Raw genomic sequence first — 15268 nt, 5'->3', positions numbered from 1 at the left:
AGTGACTGGATCATATGCTGATATAAAACATGAATCATTTAGTCCAACTTATAAGTCATCATTTTTGTAGAACCTGGTTTTGTCGTGTGATGTGAAGTTGGATTTTGAAGGAATTTAATTCAAGTCACATAATAAGCCAGTAATAAAAATTAGATATTGAATTCACTATCTATATGAGTCAAAGTTAAAACCGCACACTTGCAAGGGGAAAATTATGCCATTAAATTATGTAGACTAATTATGAACATGAGATTCCTTCTATCGTTGGAAATTTGGAAGAAAGAATTACCACTAAATCAAGACAAATTAAAACAAAATGCTCGAGGGACAAAATTGCAATTATTCAAAAACTAGAAAAATGAAAATTCAAAACAGAAACGAATCAAACGACCCGTCGTAAATAAATAAAACATTTTTAAACCATTAAAATAATTTTCCCTCTACTCTCTCTCTCTCTCTCTCCCGCTCCACTGTCCTACAGGGACTGACACACACAGCGCACTACTCCGACCAAATTCAAACTGCAAACCCTAATTTTCCCAATCTCCCTCTCCGATTCCTCCATTTCCGATGGCCTCCAACGCCCCAGATGAGCCCTGCAACTCCGAGACCGAACCGGAACAATAGCCCTAAGAATCAAGGGGAAGCTCTCCCGCCGCGTGAGCACAGAGATCACCTCCGTCCACATCTTCAACAGCGACGAGGACTACGACATACCTCCCGACCCCAAGCCCAAGCCAGCTCTCAAAAAGACTTCGAACAGGCCGAGAACCCGGTGATAGGGTTTTTTAGGGACTTGGGCGGTGACAGCGACGATTTTAGGGATTCCGATGACGATGACGAAAACGACGACGGGAGAAAGTCGTTTTTCAGGCCAATTGGATCGCCCTCTCCTGGGAGTAGTGTTCCGTGCTCTGCTACCTCTAATGACGGTAAGCTATAAATTTTATCTTATTTTTTATTAATTAGTAATTAATACACAATTAGGAAAGTAAAGGAAGATTCTTTATAGGATGTCTTATATAATTGGTGCTTTATATTACTGTACTTTAAATTACTCGAAAAGGATGCCGGTAATTGAATTTGTAACTGCATAGCTTATCTTGTTGTTTGTGTTAGGTAGTAATTTCGCTGAGTGTGTAAATTTCATGTCTTAGTCGAAAATTATACCGCATTTTATGGTTTGTTTTTGCAAAAGACAATTTTCAATGCATTGCCATAGTCTTGCAAGGTCAGACTCCGGAGGAGATCTCAAGACCCCAACGGCGGCTCGCCTTGTCTTCGAAGAGAAGACACCAACCCATAATACCAATGTTACTGATTCTGGAAGCCTCATGTCTTTAACAAAACCGAAGATGGTTACCCTTCAGTCCTCTGTCCCTGCTGATAAGGTCAGAAGTGGGGAAGATTCAAATGACATGAGTATCATAGAAGAAAATCCACATAAGTATGATTATGGTAGATTATCTCCAATATTAGATGCACTTCTTGCAGCTGGCAGCAAGGATATGCATGCTGACTCAGTTGCCGTCCCTGCCACTTCAATGGCACCGAATGGGGGTGAGGTATCTGCATCAGATGAAAATGGGATTGGCCACATGAGAAATGGTAGAACTACTGAAATGGGCAATTTTGGCACCAATGACTTGTCTACTGAGGTAGAATCTGTTTCTTGTATCAAGTTGAGTGAGTCAAATGGTGGTTATCTTCATCAGACTGCTTACGATGCCTCATCTAACGGAAATCATAATTCAGCTGCTGGTGATTCTGGTGATGGCCAAATCCAGACCCAGAATCAATTAAACAATGTAAGAATGTCTCTTGCAATCAAGATTTTGATAGAACTGTTGCCGGTGTGGTTTGATCTCATACATTCGGTATTTTACTTTAGTAGATTTGATGATGGACGTTTTAGTTGTTGTTCTGAGGGTGGTTGCATTGTTGTAAGCTCTTGAACCAAAAAGTTCTACCAGTGGCCCAGTGCATATGATTTTATGTATTTCAAAAATTAATTCCCTTAATGGCTCAAACATCTTATAGCTTTTGTTGTTTACTGAAATGGATTTTGTGGTTGTGGTAAACAGACACTGAAATTTTCTATGGTTGGGTTCTTTAATAAAATGGGATGTGAGAATGAAGGTAATGACAGTGGAAAATTAGGAACTTGGATATTTGGATATTGGATTGTACAACAGAAGCTGAAATTTTAGTTTTCAGTCTTCTGGTCGACCATGATAGTTTGGTCGAACACCTGGAGTAAATGGCCACGGCTTTGTTGGAGACTATTATGATAGTCTCATTGCCACAAATATTCGTCTAGCAGTCTAGTTATTACATTATGTACATTTTTAATTTTAACACATTATTTTGTGGTTGCATATCCATAGTCAACTTGTTCCATACTGAAAGACACAATTCGACGTTATTCCATTGGATCCAGATCAAAAAAATGTCTTTTATTATGCTTGACAGTTAATGACTGGTCCTATTCTTGCCAACTGTTTAGTATGCATAATTGATGCAATATTTGTACTTGCATTCTAGTTGAAACGGCATCCTCAAAACAACCAGGTTCCTTTTTAAGTGCGGAACACACAAAACATAATGAGTGGGTTTCATCAATTTAGAAAAGCATTTCTAGGTTCACGCTTCCTGAACCTTCTCCCTGTGCTTCTATCGTCAACGATGGAATGGAAAAATTAAAATGTAGTTTATCAAGTTACTCATCTGTGAATTCTCCCTTAAAGAATGTTATGGCTGACATTGACAGAGATCTCCAATGCAAATTTTCCAATTCTCCTACTGCTTGTTTAGAGAAGCAAACAGCCATGCCTGATCTCAACGAAGGACAGAAAAGCTTATTTAACATGAATAGCAATGGAAATGAGAACTCAATCAACACCAGTATGTTGAGCCAGGTTAACGAGACCACAGACCGTGATAAAGTTGAAGAGCCTCAGCCTAGCATGTTTACATACACTCCTTTGAAGGATGCGTATGGTACACGAAGAAACGCAGTGGTTTCACCCTCTCAGCTGTCATTATCAGGAAGCAAAATGACACAGCATCTCATGTCAGAAACTCCCACAGAAGGAGCATTAATTTCTTCTGGGACTGATTCCCTATTGGCAGGTGAGCAAGAAGATAATCCTCCCCATCTGCAAATTGAATCTGAAAAGAACTTCCAATCACCTTCCAGAGGTGCAGTCATTCTGAACAACCCAGATAATAGCATTCAAGGTGGAGCAGCACCAATGCATTCTAAACCATATATCTGCAGCAGCACAACTGAACCATACCTTCATGTCAGTCTCCGTGTATTTGCTCAATTTTTAAAAGAACATGGATGCTGGGCCTATTTTTTATACCACACAACTTTGCTTCGCTTGTGCATTCCATGCCCTTTTTAAACACAGTTGGCTGGGTTTGGGCTAATGTTTGCTCAAATTTGCAAACATCTTTATATACAGTTTCACATCCATTAGTTGGCTGCCGTTAAATACTAGGCTGTTCTATTTAGAAATATCATTACTTGTTCTGTTGTTGCTTAGGGATTTGACATTTTGTTCAGGAAATGGTCAATGCAGAGCCCTTCCAGTAAATAGTCAGCTGAGAACCCCCCCATGAAAGGGTCAATTCAGAGTCCACCCCAGGAGAATCCAACTCTCAACTCTACCGGGAGAAAGGCAATTCAGAGTTCCCTCAGGAAAGCGCCAAGTCAGAGTCCCCGCAGGAAAGAATCAACTCTGAGTCCTCCCAGAAAAGAACTTACTCAGAGTCCTGGAAAAGAACCAATTCGAAGTCCCTTTGTGAAAGAGCTAACTCGAAGTCCTATCGTGAGAGACCCAATTCGAAGTCCTACTGTGAAAGACCCAATTCGTAGTCCCTTCATAAAAGATATGAATCGGATTCCCTCAAGAAAAGAGTCAACAAATAGCCCCTCCAGACTGGATTTATCTTGTTCAGCAGACACTGAGAATGTGCAACCCTTTGCTGGGAAGGACCTAGTATCTCATGAGTCCAATTCAAATAGTCATCCTAGTGATGGCTGTTATCAGGGACTGCATATTTCACAAAATCCGTTTACAGGGAAAGATTCAGAGAATTCTGTCGGACAGAAACGACAAAACCTAGGAATAATTTCTGAGGATGGATACTGTACAGATACGATCCCCAGAATCCAGAAAAGTTCAAAAGTTCCCAGAATTGAGAACTGCAATCCAGAGTTCATGCTGCATCAGTCAAATAAAGGTTACGATGACAGACAGAAGTGTGGGGGTGATACAACATGGCAGTGCTGGACTGATGTGTGTACTATTTCCTGTTTTGTTTTAGTCCACTTGAATAGCCAGGTTCTCTGGCAGATATGCTATTTTCTTCAGATTTCCTTCTTGCAGATTTTAGTAAAATTCTCAGGAGATACAGAATCTCGATTGGCAAGCAAACTAAATTTAAGAGCGGTATATCCCTTTCTTTTATTATTACTTTCTCCCAAGAAAAATCTAATCTGGGTGATAGAATTAACCATCTTATGCTTAAGTTTGTTATCTGTATCATGTTGGTTGACATTGCTGTTTTATCATGATCAAGTTGATTGGTGTGCTGGAAGATATGCTGGTCCACCTATTGAAGGCTAAAAAATATGGGATGCTGTGTTCTGAAGTCCAGTCTCACATATGCTGAATTAAATGATCAATCAGGGTCTGTTACGGACATGTTTACATAGTATAGTCGGACCACATTGCATTCTTTAAATCTATAGAGCATCTACACTATCAATTTTTATGCTAACACTGGTATTTAATGTGTACAGAAGTTCGACTGCCTCAATGTTGGGCATAAAAGGTGGTGTCTTTCATCATGCCTGTTATGATTATGTAGTTTAGATTCTTACGTGTCCAAGAATGCGGTTTAGCTTGATAAGCATTGACATTAACCTTTGCAGAGTATCTGAAGCAAGACTGCTGCTTTATAAAATAGTGTATGAAAAGGCAAAATTGCATTTAATACAAGTGAAGCGTGATAAATGACAGGTTTGTATTTTAAAAAAAATAATTAATTAAGGTTGGCTCTCTTATGTTTTTCATCTCCGGATATGCATACAGTTTGTCACCTGGACTTATACTTGCCTGCAGAGTAGAGTACAGCTCTTAAGCTCTGCAATTCAGAAGTCTCAGATGCTGAAATTAAATTACATCCGTTGTCAGTCTGAACCTAGTGAATGGGAGACTCATGTTGATGATAATCATAGTCAATCCTCTTTAGTTAATTCTGAGGGTGAACAAGAGGTAATCATCAATTCTAAGATTGGTGATCCATTTACCATTGTCTTGTCCCTGCAATCGTAGCTTCAGTATTGTTCTTGCCATGTTATCTGTCTGGTCTTGCCAAATTATCTGTTCTGGTTTTCCTCTAATTTTTAACAAAAGGATTTTAAACACTTAAGAAAACTGTTACAAAGATTGTAAACTAGAGAAATCTATTGTAACTCCAAAGCAAGGTAAATGATTCTTTATTTATTTATTTTTAAATGCATGAGATTGTGTATTTGCGATAGAAATGCAATTTTACTTACTAGGCAGACCCTACTCTATTGGGAATATATTAATCAGGTTTCTGTTATAAACGCCCCAGAAGATTATATAAGATGAATACAGCATAAGAAAACAGTTCTTCTTCCTTTGCCTTTCTCAAACAACCAGTTCAGCTCATAGATATTACAAAAAATAATTATGTGAAGATAACCCAGTTTCAGGTTATGATTTTTGTTTATATATTCCTTTTTATTGCCAGGCTTCCTGTGATAATGTAAGCACAATGAGGCAGGAGCTTAAAGCTTTGGACAGAGATGTAAAAAGCTTAAGCAATTACTTTCACGCAAGTTGAAAGGAGAACCAGGTTGCGCTGATACTATATCTTTAGTTCAACATCATCTCAAGACAAGAACATGTTGCAGGATTATTTGTCATGATTTGCAGGTTATTTCTATTCATGATTTGACTTTTCAGACACGAAACAAAATGTCTATTGTCACTAAGAGACCTGTGATTTCAACAGCTACGGAAAGTTGATCATTTTGAGATTAAGAATGGCCATTACAAAATTCTTCTCAGTTATCATGGTTACGTCTTGCAGAGGTTTTTTCTTCTTCTCTTTGGCTGTTCTTTTGGCTGAGTCATGTATTTTCTTTCTTATTGCCAAATTCAAGCATGACATGTGATTTCATGTTGATGAGACACAGGTTTACGGGTACTGTGGGCCCAGTGTCAAACATAGTCATCTCACACGGTTTCAATTATATAAAAATCTCAAAGGTACTAAAGTCAATAAGTTGTTTATTTTGTTATTTCTTTTCTAAATGCTTAAATTTTTGTGAACTTTAACGAAAAATTCTCGGTACTATTCACTTTAACGAAAAATCACATTTTTACACTAGAAAGTCAATCCTGGTACTATTCACTTTACCATTTATTTCGTTCTTATCGTTAAAACTCAAAGTTTTCAAATCATTTTCATTAGTTTTTCTTAAATTTTTTCAGACATCAGGAATTCCCAAACATGGATGTTCAGGTTGCATTTGGTTTTGTGCTAAATGCTGAGGCCACCAAGAAAAGTTCTGATTTGAGATGGAAGCTTCTGCTTTGACCCTCCAAATATATATTGCAGAAGCTTCTGCGTTGACGGTCAACAGAGCACATAGTATTATAAATTAGTAATTATGTCATAATATGCTTGTCTAATTTTAAATATTATATTACAAATTTATGACATATCAGTCAGGCACTCATGCCTACAAATAACCGTGTAATGATTTGGCCGTTAAGGTGTATATGGAATCATTGACCTTGTGCCCTTCTTTGAAATATGACAACTCCTCATTTTACTCGGTATATCTAGATGCATATTAAATTTACATTATCCAGTTAGGCTTAATACTATACGTCGTATACGACATCCACCAACCGCATTGCATATCTCAAATTGGCCGGCTTCTTTGATTATCAAGGGGAGATGGAACACATACTTTTCATATGCATCAAGGGGAGATTGAAGACAGACTTTTAATCATGTTATGTGTTTGAATCAAGGGATTAAGTCTTTGATTAGATTTCGATTTGGAGAGAACTTTTAGAGAACCTTATGTACTGGGGTGGATTTGTATGTATTCATCGCACTCCTATCATGTAACATTTGTATCTAATCAGTTGAAGAATGTAACTTAAATATTAATTTGTTGGCAATGGTTCTTGTTTCTTCATCCGGGTTGGTGATGATATTAGTTTTGAATAATAATTTTTGAAGAACTAAAAAGAATTATAAATATACTTAGACTTTGAAAATGTGAGAATACGTATCAAATAATATTAATGGTGGAATGGAAATCGTTTCTCAATTAAAACAATTTCCAAAATGCAATATGACATAAAAACTCAATTAAATACAAATATTAAAGTAGGGGCCTTAATAATCACCCCTAAAACTTTCAACATCCGCACCTAATGTTTTTTCTATGTCACACTTGCCTACATGGCATAATAACTATTAGGGGCAGAAATATGTACCCTTTTGTCTCTATTTATCAATAGCAACGCCTTTTTTAGGTACAAATTTAATATCCGCCCCTCCTTACTATTAGGTGCAGAAATCTTCATTTTTTGCCCTTATTTTTAACTAATAGATGCAAATGTTTTAGCCTCTACTTGTTCTAAGTTTTGTAGTGCCACTACAAGAAAAGTGATTATTAGATGCGGTCAACTAGGGGCAAATGGAAGAATTCGCCTCTATTAGATGCAGAATTATTATTTGCCCCTATTAGTTCTATTAGGGGCGTTTAAATCAACCCTTAATATGGGAATAATTTCCAGCTATTAATTTTAATAACTAGTAGGGGAAACAACCGCCACTATTGTCAATAAGATTTAATTATTTAATACTCTAATCCTAATCCCCATTATCACCTTATCAAGCACCACTTTCTCTAACTGTTTATTTTTTGTTTTATTTTAATTTATATCGTTTAAATGTATCAACACCTAACCCTAGGTCAAATATGCATTATCTCTTCCTATATTAACTGTTCTTCTCTCCTGCACTGTTTATTCACTCTATCAAGTATAAATAGCATTCTTTCTTCTCCTTCTCTTAAATTTACATTATCCAGTTAGGCTAATACCATACCACATCGGGCATTGCATATCTCAAGTTGGCCAGCTTCTTTCTCCAACATCTATTGGAAGTCCGAAAAAAAACCATAAAAACCAAAGTTTGTGTTCCACAAAAGGCAGGAAAACAAGGGTCAATGAGCCAGGCAATGAGCCCACCAACCGCAGCCCTTTACCTCCTCTCCTTCCTTCTCTCCTCTCTAGTACTCCATACCCCCACCTTTGCGATAAAAAAGGTAAGCATTCATTCTCGTCTCCCTCCATTAAAAACTGCAACAACAAAAAAGCAAAGTACCTTTCCCTTGCATTTCACTAGTACTTGTGATCATTTATTTTTTTTTGGTTCTTTCTACTGTTTCTGCAGTCATATGTGGTATACCTGGGATCACACTCACATCCCCCAAACTTGTCAGAACTTGAACTAAACCAAGTCACAGACAATCACCATGAGTTTCTTGGTTCCTTCTTGGGCAGGTACTTAAACACATATTTCCAACTAAAATTCATAAACACCGTCTTTCGCCGATTAAATGTTTGAACTTTTTCTGCAAAAATGCAGCGATGAAGTTGCAAAAGAATCCATGTTTTACTCATACACAAGGCATATCAATGGTTTTGCTGCTACACTGAAGAAGAAGAGGCAGCTCAGATTGCTAGTGAGAATTTTATTTCTGCTATTTCTTTTTTTCCTAAGTTTTCTCTTTGTTTTTCTTTCTCCTCAGTTTTCTCTTTTCTTATGCTGCCATTGAAACACTGTAGAGCATCCAAAGGTAGTCTCAGTATTCTTGAACCAGGGAAGAAAATTACACACAACTCGATCGTGGGATTTCTTGGGACTTGAGCAAGATGGTGTTGTTTCACCCAATTCAATCTGGAAGAAGGCAAGATACGGTGAAGATTCAATCATAGGAAACCTTGATACTGGTAGGTTTTTCTTGTTCTTTGCTTTTTTTTTTTAAATTTTAAAAACAAATTTCTTGCTGATTTATTTGACCAATTAGTTTCGTGCTGATATATTTGACCAATTTATTCTTCCACTAATACACGTACATGTATATGACAAAACATTTAGGAATTATTAGCTAGTATTGTTAATTTTGCATGTGGTGACCGTGGTATCCGGTTTATTCAGTGTTTTAATTACTCATACGTTGTTGGTTCAAAACTTCTTTTTGGATGGGCTTAATCTTACAATGTACTAGCAATAATGTGGTTCATACTCGCCTTTGGCAAGAATCGAGCCTAAAATATCTCATTTCCAAGTGAAAATGAATATCACTATAGCGTAGTATCGAATAGCAATATAATTCTTTTTTAAACAAAGCTTCTAAGGCTTCCCTTAACACGGTTTAACTCTAATTTATGGTCTTTTTGTAGTTTTGGTCTTTTGGACCACCATTAGTATAATTTTAACAACTTGGGCAATTGTATTTATTTTCACTCATAGACAATGATTTGGATATCAATTTATTTTCGCATTAATATAATTATGGTCATTTTTTGTAAACATATTGTTGTATAACAACTAGCTAATTCTTAGCATTTGCCTAGCTCCCTCTTAATTTATTAACGCATCGTTTTTCACAATTAAGTACCCAAAAACCCCTATATATAGGAGAAATTTTTCGGTGTGTCCAAAATACGAGACAGTACAACACATGTCATTATACAATTGAAATGTAGTTTTATTTATTTATTTTAAGTGTCTCTTCGATTGTATAATAACATGGCGTATCACTCCGTATTCCAAGCTCACTGAAAAATCTTCCTATATATAATCAGAGACTTTCAAATTTCTCATTTGAAGAGGAAAAAAAAACCCCTAGACTTGCACTCGACTGTCCTTATTGCAATATTGGTACCTTTTTTTAGCTGGATTTTAAAAATATTTCACACAAAAAAAAAGAGTTTCGATTGTTTTGTAAGGAGCATTGGTAACCCTAGTGTTCTTGAATGGGGTTGTAGGCGCATGGCCAGAATCCAAGAGCTTTAGTGATGAAGGGTATGGACCGATTCCATCCAAGTGGAAAGGAATCTGCCAAAATGAGATAGATTCTGAATTTCACTGCAACAGGTACCCACTATTTTATGATTATTTTCTAATTGAGATTAGTTTACTTTCTGTTTCCTTTTCTACAACATTAAGAATCAAATGTTAAAAAAGTATCTTGGTATAAGTTAAACAAAATACGCTCGTTGATACGGATGTGAGTTAGGCACTGTAGCATGTCAATGTCTCTTGCGTTCGAGTTTAAATTCCTATCTCTTAAATTAAAGTAATTTAGAATATCGCTTTATAAAAATTAAAATAAATATATATTTATTGTTAAAACGCGAGTGTTAAAATTGGAAAAGAAAAAAAAAAACCAAGAGATATTCTTCTTTGTTCTGTGTAATCAGTCCCAGTTTTATCTTAAACTTGGATGGTCCAATCCAACCAAGGTTATCCCCTTTTGTAGCGGAGTAAATGGCATCTATAAAGCAGGATTCGTACGAGACTTTCTCATAAAGTTGCGGCCATTCTTATTCTAGAAACCTAGAACTGCAAATAAATTGAGATGCATGTAATCAGATTATAATTTGATTCATTTTTTGTTAATTATTTTCAGATTTGAAAACTACATCTAAATTTCTAATCAATTATCTTATTTAAAAGTTTACAAAATCCCGCACTAGCATGTGGTCCAGAGGAGGTCTTTGATGGTTAGCTCAATTACGATGATGTAGTTTTATTGTGGCATAGTGGATTACAAAAATATTTGTGAATATTATATTATTGGTAGTAGGAAAACGGATAGTGTTATTGGTAGTAGGAAAACGGATAGTGTTATTCACAATTTTTTTTAGGGTTAATCTCAGTTTACTATCCTGAAGTTTCGTGGTTTTCAACATTTGGTACATGAAATTTTTTTCATCTCAGAGTCATACATCAAGTCTTATTTTTGGAACAGTCTCATACATCCGTTAAGTTGGCTGTGAATATTATATTAGCGGTAGTAGGAAAACGAGTAGTGTTATCTTTAACACATCTTTGTTAGTTTTGTTTATTAATCTTCTTTAATTTATTCGATCCACCAAAAACATAAGAGGTGTGTACTCTTTCCTCATCGGCAATCCCAATCACTTGCTGAGACAAGCTCTCCTCCTATTTCTGCACTGCTTCCGGTTGATGGCTATTATGCCTCTTCCTGCTCTTTTGACTTGGGTAAGACCACTGATACCTTCCCAAATGAACTTGCTTAATATTTGAAAAAGACATATTCTATAGGACAATAAATTAACCAAGCTATAGTAGTCAAATACTTCATAAAAAATCCAACTTCTAGTCACTATTCTATTACACTTTCACTGCTTGTAGTCCAAAGAAAGACGGTAAAAGAAAACATATTCATTATAAGAGTAATGTTAGATAGACTAAATTCGCAAACTAAATTATGTATCATCAATAAGAAATAAGCACGTTAATTAACACTTAAGTAATAATCTCATTATCAACTTTCACATCATTTAGTTTATAAAATTTAGCCCCTACATTTAATCTCCCTAACATTGTCCATACTATACAACGATTTCTTTAGATTAAGCAAACAAATTATGTTTTAATAATGGGAGAAGCACTCTTTGTCCCTAATTGTAAGTGGGGAGCAAGTTGGTGAAGCACTCTTTTTCCCTCTTCTTTGGAGCTTTTTAATGAGGCTTCCCTTTGCTCCTCCAAAACTCTTGTGCTCTGTTTGTTTAACCGTAATGGAAATTTCAGTTATGATAAAAAAAAAATAATGGGAGAGAAGACAGGTCCAGAACATGACCGTTGTCTTGATGTAGTTTATGATCTGCATGTATGCAGTAGTCCTCAGTTCATCTAAAATGCCCTAACAAATGTATTTTGCTAGCAGTTCACTATTAATCAATACTGGTATAATCTTTAATTTAATTACATATACATACAAACGGGTGTGATATTTTATACAAAAAGTCTCGATGCTATTAGTAGTGGAATCACCCATTGTAAGTTGCATTTTATCTATAAAACTTTGTGACGAGGGATTTTATATTCCTCAAAATATGTGTCATATTGTAAATTAAGGTTTTTGATTTGTTATATAGTGGTAACTTTGTAACTCATTTGGTAACAAACTTTTTGGCATGAAAGGAAGCTTATTGGAGCACGATACTTCAACAAGGGCTATGCTGCAGCTGCTGGTCTCCTCAACTCCTCTTTCAATTCGCCGCGTGACGACGATGGCCATGGCTCCCACACCTTGTCAACCGCTGGGGGCAATTTTGTAACCGGTGCGAGCGTGTTCGGCTTTGGAAATGGAACAGCAAAGGGTGGATCACCAAAAGCCAGGGTTGCAGCCTATAAGGTGTGCTGGCCTCCAGTGGATGGAACTAAGTGTTTTCATGCAGATATATTGGCTGCATTTGATGCGGCCATCGATGACGGTGTTGATGTGTTGTCCGTTTCACTGGGTGGAGATCCTACTACATTCTTCAGTGACAGTGTTTCAATTGGTGCTTTTCATGCTGTTAAGCATGGCATTGTTGTGGTTTGCTCAGCGGGGAATTCTGGTCCGGCTGAAGGTACTGTCTCGAATATATCACCGTGGCAGATCACAGTCGGCGCCAGTACTATGGATAGGGAGTTTCCGAGTTATGTCACCCTCGGCAACTGGAAGCACCTCAAGGTTGGTTATAGTCCATTTCCCGACTAATGATTTTAACACTCCTCGTTTAGTCTTTGTACTTCACCTGTGAGTGCAGAAACAATAAATTATAAAATATTCAATTCGGAGTGCAGATGGACAGAAGACGAGTGCCAAAATCGTTAGCCGTCCCTTTTTATCGTATACATAATAAGACATGTTAGGGTGTTTTATGGGAACTTATGTTATATATCCTACAAAGCTACTCAAATCCATATTAAGTTTTATCTACTTTGTTCTGAAGGGACAAAGCTTGTCGTCTGTTGCCTTGCGGGGCAAGAAATTTTACCAACTTATTAGTGCTGCGGATGCTAAAGCAGCTAATGCATCAGCTAAAGAAGCGTAAGGATAGGCAACATCAATCTTCTGATTTTCATTATACCAAAATTATATTCAAGTTCTTAGTAATCTGCTTATATGATGCTGCAGTCTGCTATGCAAGGCCGGCACGCTGGATCCTAAAAAAGTGAAGGGAAAGATCTTGGCCTGCCTGCGAGGGGACAACGCAAAAGTAGACAAGGGTGAGCAAGCCTTACTGGCTGGCGCCGTGGGAATGATTCTTGCTAACAATGCTCTTAACGGGAATGAAATTATTTCTGATCCACATGTCCTCCCTGCTTCACATATCAATTTCACCGACGGCATCCTTGTCTTTGCTTATATCAATTCAACTAAGTAAGATGGGTGAAGTACCCTCCAAATTGCCTGTTTTAGACTGCGTCTGTTTCATATGTTAGGCTGCTTCACCGCAGTGTCAGCAATATCAAGTTTTTGGTAAAATTACTAGTTGAGAAACTTGCATATCTTGACAGGTCTCCACGGGCTTACATAAAGCGTGCAATAACAGAACTGGGAACAAAGCCCTCTCCATTCATGGCACCATTTTCATCAAAGGGACCCAACACCATTACACCAGGCATCCTTAAGGTTTTTTTATTAGCAAACACAATTTCTGGTCATTAAACAAACTCCACATATTTTTGCTGATTTGGCCAAGTATTCAGTAAGTGTTGTTGTACATTAATTCAGCCAGATATCACTGCGCCTGGAGTGAGTGTCATAGCAGCCTACACGAAAGCACGAGGGCCAACAAATCAAATGTTTGACCAACGGCGAATTCCATTCAACTCAGCGTCAGGCACATCAATGTCGTGTCCACATATTTCCGGCATTTGTGGCCTTCTTAAAACCCTCTATCCTCATTGGAGTCCTGCAGCCATTAAATCTGCAATCATGACCACCGGTAAGAAGTCCCTACGCACGGTCATTTATGTATTCGCTCCACATTAACGTCTGTCTCAAGAGACCATTACTCGTCTTTCTGATATTTTCTTTCAAATCCTGTGTTACACAGCGATAACACGAGATAACAGCATGGGACCATTGCTCAATGCTTCTTTCTATGAGGCAACACCATTTAGTTACGGTGCAGGACATGTTAACCCAAACAGTGCTATGGATCCTGGATTGGTATATGATTTATCCCTTAACGATTACTTGAACTTCCTGTGCGCAATGGGCTACAACGAAACAGAAATGGAAATGTTTTCAGAGGATACGTATGAGTGCCCCAAACCAGCTATTAGTCCCACTAACCTCAACTACCCCTCAATCACTATCCCTAAACTCTCTGGATTCCTTGAGGTGACTAGAACAGTGAAAAATGTTGGCTCCCCAGGAACATATAAGGCGTATATCCAAAGCCCGGATGGGGTATCGGTTTCTGTTGAGCCAAAGAAGTTGAAGTTCAAGAAGATTGGTGAAGAGAAGAGCTTTAAGGTACTCCTGCAGGTTAAAGAAGCAAAACAAGCTAAAAACTATGTGTTAGGGAAGTTGATATGGTCAGATGGTAAACACTATGTGAGGAGTCCAATTGTAGTCAAGGCTTCCTAAGCTAGAAGTAGGCAAATTGTTTCAGCTTATTTGACTTCACCTCAATTTGTTCCACTTTCTTGTGCACTAAGCTAATGATTTACAATAAGTTATTTTCTATGTAAATTAAGATCAACTGATCACTTATATATGACTACTAATGTTATTACTCATTTGAATTTTTGTTTAACGGAATCAGTGTTTTAAAAAACACGGCTCGCGGTGCTCCTAGCCGGCTTTGGAGGTGGGGCGTTGGTGGAAATGCCTCTGCCCAATGGGAGAAGGCTTAAACTTGCCTAAACGTGGTCAAGGTGCGCCTAAGGGCTAAGGCACACCGAAGTTCTAAACAGAAAAAATGAGTTTCTCTCTCCAACTTCCACTGGACAAAGTCAAAGACCAACTCTAACTATTTTCTAATTTTTTTTGTAATTGTTACCCATTTAGACTACACCACCTAGCATTTTAATTAACAAAGAGTAATAAATATGGAACATTGCAACATGCTGATTAATTAGTAACACGATGAGTTGG

General features: G+C 37.3%; 2 pseudogenes; both read left to right on the top strand.

Moving 5' to 3' along the window:
- Positions 1-354: 354 nt before the first annotated feature.
- Positions 355-7241, top strand: LOC126633777 (uncharacterized; annotated as a pseudogene).
- Positions 7242-8148: 907 nt separating this feature from the next.
- On the top strand, positions 8149-14910 carry LOC126582081 (subtilisin-like protease SBT5.3; annotated as a pseudogene).
- Positions 14911-15268: the final 358 nt, after the last annotated feature.

Source organism: Malus sylvestris, chromosome 9 (genome assembly GCF_916048215.2).
Source record: "Malus sylvestris chromosome 9, drMalSylv7.2, whole genome shotgun sequence".
NCBI classification, from domain to species: domain Eukaryota; kingdom Viridiplantae; phylum Streptophyta; class Magnoliopsida; order Rosales; family Rosaceae; genus Malus; species Malus sylvestris.
This window is presented reverse-complemented; position numbering and strand designations above follow the sequence as displayed.